This window comes from Sminthopsis crassicaudata, chromosome 1 (genome assembly GCF_048593235.1).
Source record: "Sminthopsis crassicaudata isolate SCR6 chromosome 1, ASM4859323v1, whole genome shotgun sequence".
NCBI lineage: Eukaryota > Metazoa > Chordata > Mammalia > Dasyuromorphia > Dasyuridae > Sminthopsis > Sminthopsis crassicaudata.
Window position 1 is genome coordinate 271373415 of NC_133617.1, and position 17103 is coordinate 271390517.

The window sequence follows — 17103 nt, forward strand, 5'->3', positions numbered from 1 at the left end:
TGCAAATAATGAATTTTTATCGCAAATGTTGGTATCTTTGGGTTTGTCAAACACTAGATTGTTATAGATGTACCCTTTTTTGTCCTTTGTATCTAATCTGTTCCACTGATCTACCCGTCTATTTCTTAGCCAATACCAAATGGTTTTGGTGACTGCTGCTATCTAATATAGCTTTAGATCAGGTACACTTAGACCACCTTCATCTGACTTTTTTTTCATTAGTTACCTTGCAATTCTCGACCTTTTATTCTTCCATATGAATTTTGTTGTTATTTTTTCTAGGTCATTAAAATAGTTTCTTGGGAGTCTGATTGGTATAGCACTAAATAAATAGATTAGTTTGAGGAGTATTGTCATCTTTATTGTATTCACTCGGCCTATCCAAGGGCATTGAATGTCTTTCCAATTATTTAAATCTGACTTTATTTTTGTGGCAAGTGTTTCTTAATTTTGCTCATATAATTCCTGATTATTCTTTGGTAGATGGATTCCCAAATACTTTATACTCTCAACATTTGTTTGGAATGGAATTTCTCTTTGTATCTCTTGCTGTTGGATTGTGTTGGTAATGTATAAGAATGCTGAGGATTTATGTGGATTTATTTTGTATCCTGCCACTTTGCTAAAATTCTGAATTATTTCTAATAGCTTTTTAGCACAGTTTTTGGAGTTCTCTAAGTATACCATCATGTCATCTGCAAAGAGTGATAGTTTGATTTCCTCATTTCCTACTCTAATTCCTTGAATCTCTTTCTCGATTCTTATTGCCGAGGTTAGAATTTCTAGTACTATATTGGATAGTAATGGTGATAGTGGGCAACCTTGTTTCACTCCTGATCTTACTGGGAAAGGTTGCAGTTTATTTCTATTGCAAATTATGCTTACTGATGGTTCTAAGTATATGTTCCTGATTATTCTAAGGAATAGTACATTTTTTCCTATACTCTCAAGCGTTTTTAGTAGGAATGGATGTTGGATTTTATCAAATGTTTTTTTTTTCTGCATCAATTAAGATGATCATATGTTTTTTTATTAATTTGATTATCAATATGGTCAATTATACTAATAGTTTTCCTAATATTAAACCAGCCCTGCATTCCTGGTATAAATCCTACTTGATCATAGTATTATCCTGGGGATGATTTTCTGAAATCTTTTTGCTAATATTGTATTTAAGATTTTAGCATCAATATTCATTAAGGAAGTTGGTCTATAATTTTCTTTCTTAGTTCTCAATCGACCTGGTTTAGGTATCAGTACGATGTCTGTGTCATAAAAGGAGTTTGGTAGGACTCCTTCATCCCCTATTTTTTCAAATAGTTTATATAGCATTGGGGATAATTGTTCTTTAAATGTTTGGTAGAATTCACATGTAAATCCATCTGGTCCTGGGGATTTTTTCCTGGGGAGTTGATTAATAGCTTGTTCTATTTCTTTTTCTGAAATGGGACTATTTAAGCAATTTGTCTCCTCCTCTGTTAATTTAGGAAGTCTATATTTTTGGAGAAAGTCATCCATTTCACTTAAGTTATCAAATTTATTGGCATAAAGTTGGGCAAAGAAACTCCTTATTATTGCTCTAATTTCTTCTTCATTGCTGGAAAGATCCCTCTTTTCATTTGTAAGACTAATAATTTAATTTTCCTCTTTCCTTTTTCTGATCAGATTTACCAAAGGGTTATCTATTTTATTGGCTTTTTCATAAAACCAACTCTTGGTTTTATTTATTATTTGAATAGTTGTTTTTTGTGTGTTTTTTTTTTTTACTTTCAATATTATTGATTTATCCTTTTAATTTTTGTATTTCAAGTTTAATTTTTGGTTGGGGGTTTTTAATTTGGTCTTTTTCTAGCTTTTTAAGTTGCAGGCCCAATTTGTTAATCTTCTCTTTCTCTATTTTCTTCAAATAAGCCTCTAAAGATATAAAATTTCCCCTTATTACTGCTTTAGCTGCATCCCACAGATTTTGGTATGATGTCTCATCATTGTCATTATCTTGGGTGAAATTATTGTTTCTATAATTTGCTGTTTCACCCAGTCATTCTTTAAGATGAAATTATTCAGTTTCCAATTACTTTTGGGTCTATTTACCCCTAACTTCTTATTGAATGTAGCTTTTATTGCATTGTGATCTGAGAAGAAGGCATTTATTATTTCTTCCTTCCTACATTTAATATTGAGATCTTTATTTCCTAATACATGGTCAACTTTTGTATAGGATCCATGAACTGCTGAGAAGAAAGTATATTCCTTTCTATCGCCATTCAGTTTTCTCCAAAGGTCTATCATGCCTAGTTTGTCTAATGTTCTATTTACTTTTTTAATTTCTTTCTTATTTGTTTTGTGGTTTGATTTGTCTAAATCTGAGAGTGCAACGTTGAGATCTCCCACTATTATAGTTTTACTGTCTATTTCTTCTTGCAATTCTCTTAACTTTTCCTTTAGAAAGTTAGATGCTATACCACTTGGTGCATATATGTTTAGTATTGATATGGCTTCATTGTTTATGCTACCTTTTAGCAGCATATAGTTTCCTTCCTTATCTCTTTTAATTAGATCAACTTCTGCTTTTGCTTGATCTGAGATAAGGATAGCTACCCCTGCTTTTTTGGCTTTACCTGAAGCATAATAGACTCTGTTCCAACCTTTTACCTTTACTCTGTAGGTATCTCCCTGCTTTCAGTGTGTTTCCTGCAGACAACATATTGTAGGGTTCTGATTTTTGATCCAATCTGCTATCCATCTCCGTTTGATGGGAGCATTCATCCCATTCACATTCACAGTTAGAATTACTAATTCTGTATTTCCTGCCATCCTATTATCCCCAGATTATGCTTTTTTCCATTGACCCCCCTGAACCCCTTCCCCAACATTTAATTTTTAGACCTCACTTGTGACGTGCAGCCCTCCCTTTTTTAGTATCTCTTCCCCCTCCTTCCAAGTCCCTTCCCTTATTCCCCTTCTCACTTTCCCTTTTCCTCTCCCCCCTTTTAATGAGCTAAGAGAGAATTCTCTGAAAAACAAATATTTCAATTATTTACTCTTTGAGCCTCTTCTGATGAGAGTAAGATTCACACAATGTTTCTCCCCCTCTCTAAATTCCCTCAGATATGGTATATTTTCTATGCCTCTTCCTGGGATGTAGTTTCCCTCTTTTTATCACTCCTTCCCCTTTTTCTGATACTACCCCCTTCCCTTTGCTAAAATCCCCCCTTTTTATATCAGTAAAATAAAATTATCCATGTGGACTTTCTATATATCCACAACAGAGATACAGTTCTCAAGGGTTCTGTGTACCTTTTTCTGTTTCTCTTCAGTCTTGTGGATGTAGATAAATTTTTTTGTTTAAATCTAGTTTTTTTCTTAGAAACATATGGAATTCCTCTATTTCATTGAATGACCATCTTCATCCATGGAAAAAAATGCTAAACTTAGCTGGGTAGTTTATTCTTGGTTGCAATCCTTGATCTTTTGCCTTTTGGAATATCAGGTTCCAGGCCCTTCAATCTTTTAATGTAGAGGCAGCCAGATCTTGAGTGACCTTATTGTGGCCCCTTGATATTTGAATTGATTTTTTCTAGCTTCTTGCAATATTCTTTCCTTTGTGTGGTAATTCTGCAGCTTAGCCACAATATTCTGTGGATTTTTTTTTTAGGGTCTTTTTCAAAAAATGTTTGATGAATTCTTTCAACACCTATTTTCCCTTCTGTTTCTATTATCTCTGGACAGTTCTCTTTGATGCTTTCCTGTAAAATAGAATCTAGGCTCTTTTTTTGGTCATAGTTTTTGGGAAGTCCAATGATTTTCAGATTATTTCTCCTAGATCTATTTTCTAGGTCTATAGATTTTCCCAGTAAGTATTTGACATTATTCACCAGCTTTTCATTTTTTTTTTGTTTGTTTGACTGATTCTTGGTTTCTCAATGAATCATTCATTATTATTTGTTCTGTCCTGATTTTTAAGGAGTTATTTTCTTCATTCACAGTTTTTAGTTCTTTTTTGTATATGCCCAATTGAATTTTTAAATGAATTATTTTGCTCTATTGAATTTTTTTCCATTTCCCTAATATTTTTTAGAGAATTTTTTCCAATTCAGAAATCCTACTTTCTTGAGAATTTTTTATCTTTTCCAATTCAGAAATCCTACTTTCCTGTGATTTTTTAAACTTTTCTAATTCACAAATTTTGTTTCCCTGCATCTCCTGTGAATTCTTTATTTTTTCCAACTCCAATTTCAGAACGTTGTTATTCTCTATCATAGCTTCTCTTTCCTTTCCCCATTTTTCTTCAAACTCTCTTAACTTTTTAATAGTCTCTTCTAGGAGACAGTTATGTGGTGGGGCACAGGTATTGTTCCCCTTTAGGCTATCTGCTGACTCTCTGTTATTATCTTCCTCGGGGTTGGATATCTGCTCTTTCTCTGTGTAGAAGGAATCAATGATTCTTCTTTGCTTTTTACTCATATTTAAAAAAAATCTTTTGGGGGTCTGTCCTAGGGGTAGGAAATTATTTATTTATTTCTTTATCAGCTTCCTCCCAGACTGGATGGATGCAGTGGCTCCTGCGCCTGAGCTAAGAGTGAGCTCTGGGAGAGAATTGACTTTAATTTATAAGAAATTAAGCCATTCTCCAATTGATAAATGGTCAACGGATATGAACAGACAATTTTCAGATGATGAAATTAAAACTATTTCCGCTCATATGAAAGAGTGTTCCAAATCACTATTGATCAGAGAAATGCAAATTAAGACAACTCTGAGGTATCATTACACACTTGTCAGATTGGCTAAGATGACAGGAACAAATAACGATGAATGTTGGAGGGGCTGTGGGAAAACTGGGACACTGATGCATTGTTGGTGGAGTTGTGAAAGAATCCAAAAAGTTATCAAAATGTGCATACCCTTTGACCAGCCATACTACTACTGGGCTTATACCCCAAGGAACTACTAGAGAAGGGAATTTTGGATGGATTGACAGATGGATTGACTTCCACTTGAGGTAAATGGCTTCAGCATTGAAGATAGACTGTTGAGAAGACCATAGAAATATTGTATCCAGGATCATGTCCTTATTACTAATCAATGTGGCTCCAACAGCACTGAAGTGTTCAGATGCAACATATGTCTTTGTTACATAAATAGCCTTTAGGGCATCATAAAAGTGCTTTGGATTGTTACAATAAAACTGAATTTCTTTTGCTTTCTTACTGATCCAAGAATCTTGCATCTCCCTAAAGATTCACCTTACTATTTTAAATGCTTCCATCTTAAACATGGAAGAACTATCATACTGGTAAACCCTATGTAGTTCTAGTTTTTCATTTAGCAGTTTCTGAATTTCCTCATCATTCCCTCCATCCATTACATCATATTGATGACTGATATTGTTCTAAGACATGAGCAAATGCAATATATCAAATCTATTAAAGCTTTAATCCTTTTCTGTTCCATTGTTCTCCATGGATTGTTAACTCAACTTTCCCTCCAACATAACAACAAACTGTTTCCACTCAAAGGAGCACTATAATTTTCTAGTAGTTATTTTGCTGCTGTTTTTTTTTTTAATGTGAATAAAGCAAGGATAGGTCTATGATCAGCCCAGCAGTCTGTGAAGCACATTGCCTTTTTCACTCACACATCCTTTCTGTCTTTTCTCTATACAATTATATAATTTAATAAAATTTTAGTGCATTTAGGTAAATGGAAAACAGTGCTAGTGAGGTCACAAAATGCACAATTCTTCAGTGATAAATGACTATTGCTGCTGCTTTTTACAATTCTATTCCTTCCAAGGACTCACTGCCATGTGTGGTAGTCTGAGCATACTCTAGGATTAAACTCAGCAAAATCATAAACTTGTCCTTTTTTGGTATTTTGAATGGTCTACAGATCTTCATAAAATTTTTCTTTGATGTCATCAGGTTTGTCAAGGTAGGAACATAGACACTGATTGTGGTGTCATGACATTTTCCTATAAGAGGAAAGTTCATTGTCATTAGTCTGTCATTCCCTCCTTTTTGGTAGGTTTCAACTTCAGCAAGTTGGCTTCATTAGTAAGTTTTTATTAACTCACAGCTGCTATTTGGATGTAATACTTGTTGAATTTTCTTGTAACAAGAGCTTTTCATCTTTTATGTCTACTGGTTTTATGTTGTCTATAAGAATGAGTATATTCCATATGCTAATGATGCACGCGCACACACACACACACACACACACACACACACACACACAGACTGAATAAACTACAGGCTCATACAAGATTATGTTGTAACTACATAAAGGAGAGAAAATCTTGGGAAGTGATATTTCAAAAAGCAAAAAGATAGCATATAAAAACAAAGAACAACTAATCCTGAAGCAGTATCCTCTTATAAGGAGAAAAAGTAGAACGGCGAGTAGAGAATTAACAGGTAAATATAAAGCAAAGAAGTGAGCTGAGAAGAAATTTTGAAATGAAAACACAGATCAAGAAAAACATAAAGTAAAGGTATCTGAACAATATGGGGGGGGGGGAAATGGTGATTAAATATTAGATGTAAAAAAGAGTAAATTACCCCTTTGAAATTTCATTTTAAGAATCTCATAGGGAGTTTAAAAGGAAAAACACAAGGCTTGGATGACATATTGCTATTTTTGTTGATTTTAAAAGACAAAATTAAAGAAAGGTAAAAAAAACTATGCAGTGAACAGAAATGAGGGGAAAAAAGAGGAAAAGAAATGGCAAAAAAATGAAAAAGGGAGGTTAAAGGATGACTCAAAAAGATGAAACACCTTTGAATAATTTGATTATAAAGAGAGAAAAATGAATATTTCAAAGTCAACAATGAAAAAATTAGGATTTACAACTAAGAAAACAATATTTTTAATATTTCATCCAATCCTTTTATGTATCCCCAATGGAAAAATTAATTCATGTTTTTAAATATAATAACATTCACTTCAACATAACAATTGACAAATTTAAATAACTCAGTCTCAGAAAAAGAACATTTAACAACTCATAAGGGAAATTATTCAAAGGAAAAATATATCCAGGACCAGACAAATTACATGTGAATTCCCTTAAGCATAGAAACAACAATGGATGCCATTATTAAAGAAATTATTTGAAAAAAATGAGCAAAGATGACTATACAGAAATCACTATAAAAAAAATATGGCCCTGATAATAACAAGACAGGAAGAGAGAAAATTGAGAAGAAAAATTATGACATTATTGTTAACAGATATAACTCTAAAATCGTGGGTTAAAACATTTAGCAAAAGAGACTTCCGGCCATGATGGCAGCATGGAGACAGACAGCTGCTGAAGCTCCACATTTTCTCTCAGGTCTTACTTCAGGACAAGGTTCGGAATTAATGCTTGATGGGAAAAGAAACCCACAAATAATCACCAACAGAAGACATCTTTGAAATTCACCAAAGAAGGTCTGTGTTTGCATGGGGAAGGGGACAAACAGACTGGGTGCAGATTGAGGGCAGGCAGCTAGAGAGTGAGGCAGGCAGCTCACACAGCTCAGACCTGAGTGGGGAGGGATATGATCTCTGCCGTTTCTTTGAAAAGACTTTTACCCCAATGTGGATATCCCATCTTGGAAGTAAGCCAGGAGCAGCAGAGAGGGTGTAAACACCAGAGCTGAAGAATAAAAACCTGGAAAGCTAGCGTCTCTTGGGACCCGGCCACCCCCACCCCCACCTGGAGTGACTCAGTGCATTCTTAGAGCCTCAGAGCCCAGACACAGCACAGCCATCACTATACTGTTAGTGCCTCACTACTGTCTTCAACAGTCTGTAGAGGAAGCCCAGTGACAACATCCAGCCCCATCACCCCCCAAAAAAAGACCAATTGTTTCTCTTGTCAATTTGTTTTCTTAGATTCGCTCTCTGAAAAAAATTAACAAAAAATTTAAAAGGGCTCTTAACTATTGACAGCTTCTATATGGAGAGAGAGCATACTTCAAACACTGAGGAGACTAAAAGCAGACTGTCTCCAGAGGAATCCCCTAAGGGGGATATGATCTGTTCCTCAATACATAAGACTCTCACAGAGGAAATCAAAAAGGCTCTCACAAGAGAGCTAGAAGAGAAATGGGAAAAGGAAAATGAATCTTGCCAAGAGAGTCTGGAGAAGTCATACCACCCATTTAAAGAGAGTAGACAAAGAAATCAAATCATTGAAAAACAAAATTAGTGAATTAAAAAAGGCAAACAACACCAAGGAAAACAGGATTAGTGGGCTGGAAAAAGAAAACAGTTCTGTAAAAAATAAAATGGATGAAATGGAAAAAAATTTCATAAAAGAAAAACACTCACTTAAAAACTAAATTGGAAAATTACAAAAAGATAAAAAAAAGTGAGTAAAGAAAATACATCATTGAAAATTAGAATTGAACAGGTAGAAATGAATGACTCAAATAAAATGGAAAAAAAATTCCATAGAAGAAAAAAACTCACTTAAAAACACAATTGGACAATTACAAAAAGATATAAAAAACAGTGAGTGAAGAAAATACATAATTGAAAATTAGACTCGAACAAGTAGACATGAATGACTCAAGGAGAAATCAAGAAGTAGTCAAGCAAACCCAGAGAAATGAAACAATTGAAAAGAATGTCAAGTACCTTATTAGAAAGACAACAGACCTGGAAAACAGATCCAGGAGAGACAATTTGAGAATAATTGGAATCGCTGAAAAATGTGAGGAAAAAAAAAGAGCTTGGACACTATTTTCCAGGAAATTTTCAAAGAGAACTGTCCAGACGTTTTGGAAACTAGAGGGTAAAATAGACATTGAAAAAATTCATCGATAACCTACTGAAAGGGAGCCTAAAATGAAAACACTAAGAAATATAGTGGCCAAGTTCAAGAACCATCAGATGAAGGAAAAAATATTGGAACCTGCAAGAAAAAAAGCAATTCATATTTGGAGGAGCCACAATAAGTATAACCTAGGGTCTAGCAGCATCCACATCAAAAGAACAAAGGGCCTGAAATATGATATTCCAAAAGGCTAAGGAAGTTGGTATATAGTCAAGAATAACTTACCCAGCAAAAATGAGCATCCTTTTCCAGGGAAGAAGATGGACATTTAACAAAATAAATGAATTCCATCTATTCTTGATGAAAAAACCAGATCTACACAAAATGTTTGATCTTCAAATACAGAACTCAAGAGGTTTCTAAAAAGGTAAAAAAAATCTTGAGAACTATATTTCTGCCATTAAGATATGTAAAGAACACATATATAATTTCTCCAAGAAACCAGAGGTGGAAAGGAAATTATATCATAAAAAAGGGTAAAGTGGTGGTACTACATCTCAGGAAGGGGCAAAGGGAACCTATTATATCCGAGAGAAAGAAAGGAGGGGGATGAACATAGTGTGTATCAATAGACATATTTGATTTATGGTGAAATTTCTTCGACTTCATTGAAAAGTGAGGGGGAAGGAGTAAGCTAAGGGGAAGGCAATACAGAAATTGTGAGAAAAAGGGTTAAAATAAGGGGAGGAACTGAAAGGTGGGCGAGGGATACTAAAAAGAGTGGGCTATGAAAAGCAAGTGGTGTTCAAATGGGTAGAGGGTAAGAATTAGATAAATCAAACCACAAAATAAATAAGAAGTCAAAGAGGTAAACAGAATACAAGAAAAGTTGATACGGTAGATCTTTGGCAAAAACTAAATGGAGACACAAAGGAGTACACTTTCTTTATCAGCAGTTCATGGAACCTATACAAAAATTGATCATATACAAGGACATAAAAACCTCAAAATCAAATGCAGTAAGGCAGAAATAGTAAATGCATCCTTTAAAGACCATAATACAATCAAAATTACATTTAATAAAAAGCCAGGGGAAAATAGACCAAAAAATAATTGGAAACTAAATAATCTTATACTAAAGAATGACTGGGTGAAACAGCAATTATAGACATAATTAATAATTTCACCCAAGAAAATGACAATAATACAACATCATACCAAAATGTGTGGGATACAGCCAAAGCAGTAATAAAGGGAAGTTTTATATCTCTAGAGGCCTACTTGCATAAAATAGAGAAAGAGAAGGTCAACAAATTGGGCTTACAACTAAAAATGCTAGAAAATGAAGAAATTAAAAAACCCCAGACAAACACAAAACTTGAAATTCGAAAAAGAAAAACAAAAAAACAAAAAAAAAAGGGGGAGAAAAAAAGAGAATAAGAAAAAAGAAAAGGTAAGATTAATAAAATTGAAAGTAAAATATATATATATATATATATATATATATAGAATTAATTAATAAAACTAAGAATTGGTTCTATGAAAAAACCAACAAAATAGACAAACCCTTAGTAAATCTGATTAAAAAAAGGAAAGAGGAAAAGCAAAATTTTAGTCTTAAAAATGAAAAGGGAGAACTCACCACTAATGAAGAGGAAAGTAGAACAATTGTTACGAGCTACTTTGCTCAACTTTATGCCAATAAATTCGATAACTTAAATGAAATGGAAGAATACCTTCAAACATAGCTTGCCCACATTAACAGAGGAAGAAGTAAATAGTTTAAATAGGCCCATTTCAGAAAAAGAAACAGAACAAGCTATTAACCAACGCCCTAAGAAAAAATCCCCAGCACCAAATGGATTTACATGTGAATTCTAGCAAACATTTAAAGAACAACTAACTCCAATGCTATATAAACTATTTGAAAAAATAGGGATTGAAGGAGTCCTACCAAATTCCTTTTATGACAGAGACATGGTACTAATACCTAAACCAGGTAGGCTGAAAACAGAGGAAGAAAATTATAGACCAATCTCCCTAACGAATATTGATGCTAAAATCTTAAATAAAATATTAGCAAAAAGACTACAGAAAATCATCCCTAAGAAAATACAGTATGACCAAGTGGGATTTATACCACGAAGGCAGGGCTGGTTCAATATTAGGAAAATTATCAGCATAATCGACTATATCAATAACCAAATTAACAAAAACCATATGATCATCTCAATAGAAGCAGAAAAAGCCTTTGATAAAATTGAACATCCATTCCTACTAAAAACACTTGAGAGTATAGGAATAAATGCACTATTCCTTAAAATAATAAGGAACATATATTTAAAACCGTCAGTAAACATCATATGTATTGGCTATAAACTGGGACCTTTCCAGTAAGATCAGGAGTGAAACAAGGTTGCCCACTATCACCATTTCTATTCAATATTGTACTAGAAATGCTAGCCTTGCCAATAAGAGCCGAGAAAGAGATTCAAGGGATTAGAGTAGGTAATGAGGAAATCAAGCTATCACTCTTTGCAGATGACATGATGGTATACTTAGAGAATCCCAAAGTCTCTGCTAAAAAGCTATTAGAAATTATTCAGAACTTTAGCAAAGTTGAAGGATACAAAATAAATCCACATTTTTATCCTCAGCATTTTTATACATTACCAACACAATCCATCAGCAAGAGATACAAAGAGAAATTCCATTCAAAATAACTGTCAATAGTATAAAATATTTGGGAATATATCTATCAAAGGAAAGTCAAGAATTATATGAGCAAAATTACAAAACACTTGCCACAAAAATAAAGTCAGATTAAAATAATTGAAAAGACATTGAGTGCTCTTGGATAGGCCAAGCGAATATAATCAAGATGTCAATACTTCCTAATCTTATTTATTTAGTGCTATACCAATTAGACTCCCAAGAAACTAAATGACCTAGAAAAAAATAACAACAAAATTCATATGGAAGAACAAAAGGTCGAGAATTTCTAGGGAATTAATGAAAAAAAAAATCAAATGAAGGTGGCCTAGCTGTACCTGATCTAGAACTATATTATAAAGCAGCAGTCACCAAAACCATTTGGTATTGGCTAAGAAATAGCCTAGTTGATCAATGGAATAGGTTAGGTGCACAGGGCAAAATAGTGAATAAAAATAGCAATCTGGTGTTTGACAAACCCCAAGATCCCAACTTTTGGGATAAGAATTCATTATTTGACAAAGACTGCTGAGGAAACTGGAGATTAAATTAATATGGCAGAAACTAGGCATGGACCCACATTTAACACTGTATACTAAGATAGGATCAAAATAGGTCCAAGATTTAAGCATAAAGAATGAAATCATAAATACATTGGAGGAACATGGATGGTTTACCTCTCAGACTTGTGGAGGAGGAAGGCGTTTGTGTCCAAGGGAGAACTAGAGACCATTATTGATCACAAAATAGAAAATTTTGATTACATCAAATTAAAAAGATTTTGTACAAACAGAACTAATGCAAGCAAGATTAAAAGGGATGTAACACATTTGGAAAATATTTTTACAGTTAAAGAATCTGATAAAGGCCTCATCTCCAAAATATACAGAGAATTGGCTCTAATTTATAAGCAATCAAGCCATTCTCCAATTGATAAATGGTCAAAGGATATGAACAATTTTTTGATGATGAAATTGAAACTATTTCCACTCATCTGAAAGTGTTCCAAATCACTATTGATCAGAGAAATGCAAATTAAGACAACTCTGAGTTACTGCTACACACCTGTCAGATTGGCTAAGATGACAGGAACAAATAATGATGAATGTTGGAGGGGATTTAGGAAAACTGGGACACTGATGCATTGTTGGTGGAGTTGTGAAAAAATCCAACCATTCTGGAGAGCAATCTGGAATTATGCCCAAAAACTTATCAAAATGTGCATACCTTTTGATCCAGCAGTGCTACTTCTGGGCTTATATCCCACGGAAATACTAAAGAAGGGAAAGGGACCTGTATGTGCCAAAATGTTTGTGGCAGCCCTTTTTGTAGTGGCTAGAAACTGGAAAATGAATGGATGTCCATCAATTGGAGAATGGTTGGGTAAATTATGGTATATGAATGTTATGGAATATTATTGTTCTGTAAGAAATGACCAACAGGATGAATACAGAGAGGCTTTGAGAGACTTACATCAACTGATGCTGATTGAAACGAGCAGAACTAGGAGATCATTATACACTTCAACAATGATACTGTATGAGGATGTATTCTGATGGAAGTGAATATCTTCAACATAGAGAAGTGCTAATCCAATTCCAATTGATCAGTGAGGGACAGAATTAACTATATCCAGAAAAGGAACACTGGGAAATGAGTGTAAACCATTAGCATTTTTTGTTTTTGTCCCCAGATTATTTTTACCTAGCGAATCCAATTCTTCCTTTGCAAAAACAACAATAACAACAAAAATCGGTTCTGTACATATATATTGTACCTAGGATATACTATAACATATTAAATATGTTTGGGAATGCCTGCCATCTAGGCGAGGGGATGGAGGGAAGGAGGGGAAATTTTTGAAACAGAAGAGAGTACAAGGGATAATGTTGTAAAAAATCGCCTATGCATATGTACTGTCAAAAAAAAGCTATAATTATAAAATTGATAAAAAGAAATTTATATACAAACAAAAAAAATTTAGCAAAAACTTTCAATAGAATGTTGAAGAATTATATACTATGAAAAATTTGAATTTAAATTTTGAATGCAGAGTGGTTTGGATATCAATAAAATGTAAACATATGCTATTTTTAACTAAAGTAATGTAATTGCTTAATTATATTAATATGTATAGAGCAATATTTTGAAAAAATAAAACACATTTTTTTGAAAACCATAAAAATCATAAAAGTCAGTTGCCTTTTATTTAAAATAATAGCATGTATAAAAATTAAACAGTCAACATTATTATTCAGGTAAGATCTCTGGACCCCACTTAAATTACTTTGTGTAATGCAAAGATGTCAATGATTGTCATTATTATTTGATACAGTTATAAAGACATTATGTATAGGGGGAAAAACAAGAACTAAAGAAATCCCAACTATAGAAAAATAACTGCATAAATAAGAAGAGACAAATATGAAGATATGTTATCTCTATTTGGAGATAACAAGATGGTTATATTTATAGAAGACTAAGGAGTCAAAAAAAACGTAATTGAGATCATTGATATCTTCAGTAAAGTAGAAGAAAATAAATCCACAAAAATCATTAGCTTTTCTGTATATCACCAAAAAAGCAAGAAATACTAAAAGAAATTTCATTTTTATAACTCCATAATATATAAAATATATAGGGGTGTACCTTCTCAGACAGAAATAGAAAGAATATTTAGTTTTAATACCCTTTCTCCAGAAATAAAAAGAGACAAAAAAGATTAACTGTTATTTGGTGGAACCATACCATTTTAATAAAAATTATACTAATATAGATCTTAAATTATACTACTGTTATAATAGATTCCAATTTGAATATTACCTCTACATCACTGAAAACAAATGACATTATTCTATGCCTGATGCCTTAATAGAGTGAGAATTAATTTTATTCTATGAATGTTTACAAGAGATGGTGACTTTAAATGTAATATCAAAACAATCAGTTTTACTATCACTTAGGATAACCATAAAAATGAGCCTTTATATCTGAAAAAGTATGGAATCTCAAGTTGTCTTGATCTATATCTAACCATTGGCCCCAGATGGCTCTGGAGGGGAAAGTGAGGCAGGTGACCTTGCACAGCTTTACCTCACTTAAATCCAATTCACTTACATGTAATGACATCACATCCCTGATTTCATGGTTCTCTGTGAGAACAAAGAACAAACAACAAGCTGAAGGTAATTGCAAAAGAAGAGTCCCAAAAATATTTTAAGTGATGGTGGCATGAACTGAATAAATTCATAAACTATTAAACTCTTTTTAATTACACTTATTATTTAGATGGATGAGTTTTCTTGTTTTCTTTAACAAAAAACAAAACCAAAGACTTTCCACATATAGTCACAACTCATACATTATCAATGTTGCTTATAACTATTAACTTGTGCCCTGGAATAACAGTATTAGAAATACTGTTAAATTGTCATAGTTATCTGTGGACTATAAAACACATGTAACAAGTGGAGTGTGCTTGAATATTAAAGTTTTGAGACTATGCTATGATATGAGAAGCCAAATCCCATAATATAACTCCAATTTATAGGAAGTTCTTGGTATTATTGAACTTAGCCTTCTCAATAAATTTTATTTGCTTGTTCTAGCCGTTCCCTTGAATTCCATAAAATATAAGTGACCTTCACTACTTTATTGTAATATTCTTTCTCTCTCTCTCTCTCTCTCTCTCTCTCTCTCTCTCTCTCTCTCTCTCTCTCTCTCTCTCTCTCTCTGTCTCTCTCTCTCTCTTTCTCTCTCTCTCTCTCTCTCTTTCTCTCTCTCTTATTATATTACTCTCTCACTTTCTTTTTCTCTCTCTGTCTCTCTCTCTCTCTCATGCATGCTTACATCAAAGAAGATATATGCTTTTTGATTGAAGCAGAATTGTAGAAGCTCAAAACAAATGTGAGACACACTAATTTAGAGATCACTCCACTCCAAATGTCCATGTTTGCCTCCTTTGCCCAACCTGTGATAGAATATTTCAAATCAGTTTTTATTTGATCAGCCACAGTCATTGTGATCCATTGTGGTTCCAACATTGTGATGTCATTTTGGTCTTCCTGAAGAACAAAGAACAACAATCAATCATTAGAAAAAAACAAAACTCATATAAGATAGATCAAAGGTTATCTTAGAGAGAAAAAAAAGCATTACAAATTGAAGGTGTAAAAGCATAAAGATGTGAGACAGAATATTTTATACTATGAATCCACATGGAAAGTAATGCATTCATATATCACCAAATTCAGTCAACATAAGTCTTACATGTCTCAGCTCTTCTCTAAATATCTCCAGATGCTTAAACTGCGGCTCATGTGATATGGTTTTGCATACCATCATCATCCTGATTTTTGCCCCATTATCTATTAAATACTTTCAAAAATATGTTAAATGCTAAATGAAAAGTACTCAACATATAATGTCAGTTACATTTTCTACAGATTTTTTATATAAAAGCTTTTTTATTTTAAAAACATATGCACAGATACTTTTAAAATATTGACCCTTGCATAGTCTTGTATTTCAGATTTTTGCCTCCTTTCCCCCATCACCTCCCCTAGATGGCAAGCAATTTAATATATGTTAAACATATTAAAATATATGTTAATTCCAATATGTATAAACATATTTATAATATGTATAAACATATTTATATTTCTGATTTATTATATTTATAATTTCTATATATTTGCTTTTCCTCAATATGTATTAACATAAATATGTTCATACAATTCACTTGCTGCACAACAGAAATTAGTTAAAAAAGAAAGTAAATGAGTAAGAAAACAAAATACAAACCAACAACAACAAAAAGAGTGAGAATGTTATGTTGTGATCCAAATTCAGTTCCTACAGTCCTCTTTCTAGGTGTAAATGGATCTCTTCATTACAAAATCATTGGAACTGATGTTAATCTTCTCATTCCTGTACAATGATCTCCTGGTTCTGCTCATTTCGCTTAGCATCATTTCATGTAAGTCCATCCAGGACTTTCTAAAATTATCCTCCTTATCATTGCTTACAGAATAATAGTATTCTATAACATTCATACACCATAACTTATACAGCCATTCTCCAACTGATGGGTATACACTCAATTTCCAGTTTCTTTCACTACAAAAAGGGCTGTCATAAACATTTTGGCACATACTGGTCTCTTTCCTTTTAAGATCTCTTTGGAATATAGGCCCATAGAAACACTGCTTGTTCAAAAGGTATGCACAGTTTGATAACTTTTTGAATATAGTTCCAAATTGCTCTCCAGAATGGCTGGATTCATTCACACCTCCACCAACAAAGTATTAGTGTACAAGTTTTTCTATATCCCCTCTGGATGTATTCACAGTTCCATCAACTGTGTCCCTGTTTTCCCACATCCCACATCCCCTCCAACATTCTGTATTACGTTTCCCTGTCATTCTAGCCATTCTGACAGGAATGTAGTGGTTCTCAGAGTTGTCTTAATTTGAATTGCTCTGGTTAATAATGACTTGGAGAATTTTTTCATATGACTAGAAATAGTTTCAATTTCTTAATCCGAGAAATGTCTGTTCATATCCATTGAACCATTTATCAATTGGAGATTAGTTTGATTTCTTATAAATTAGAGTCAATTCTCT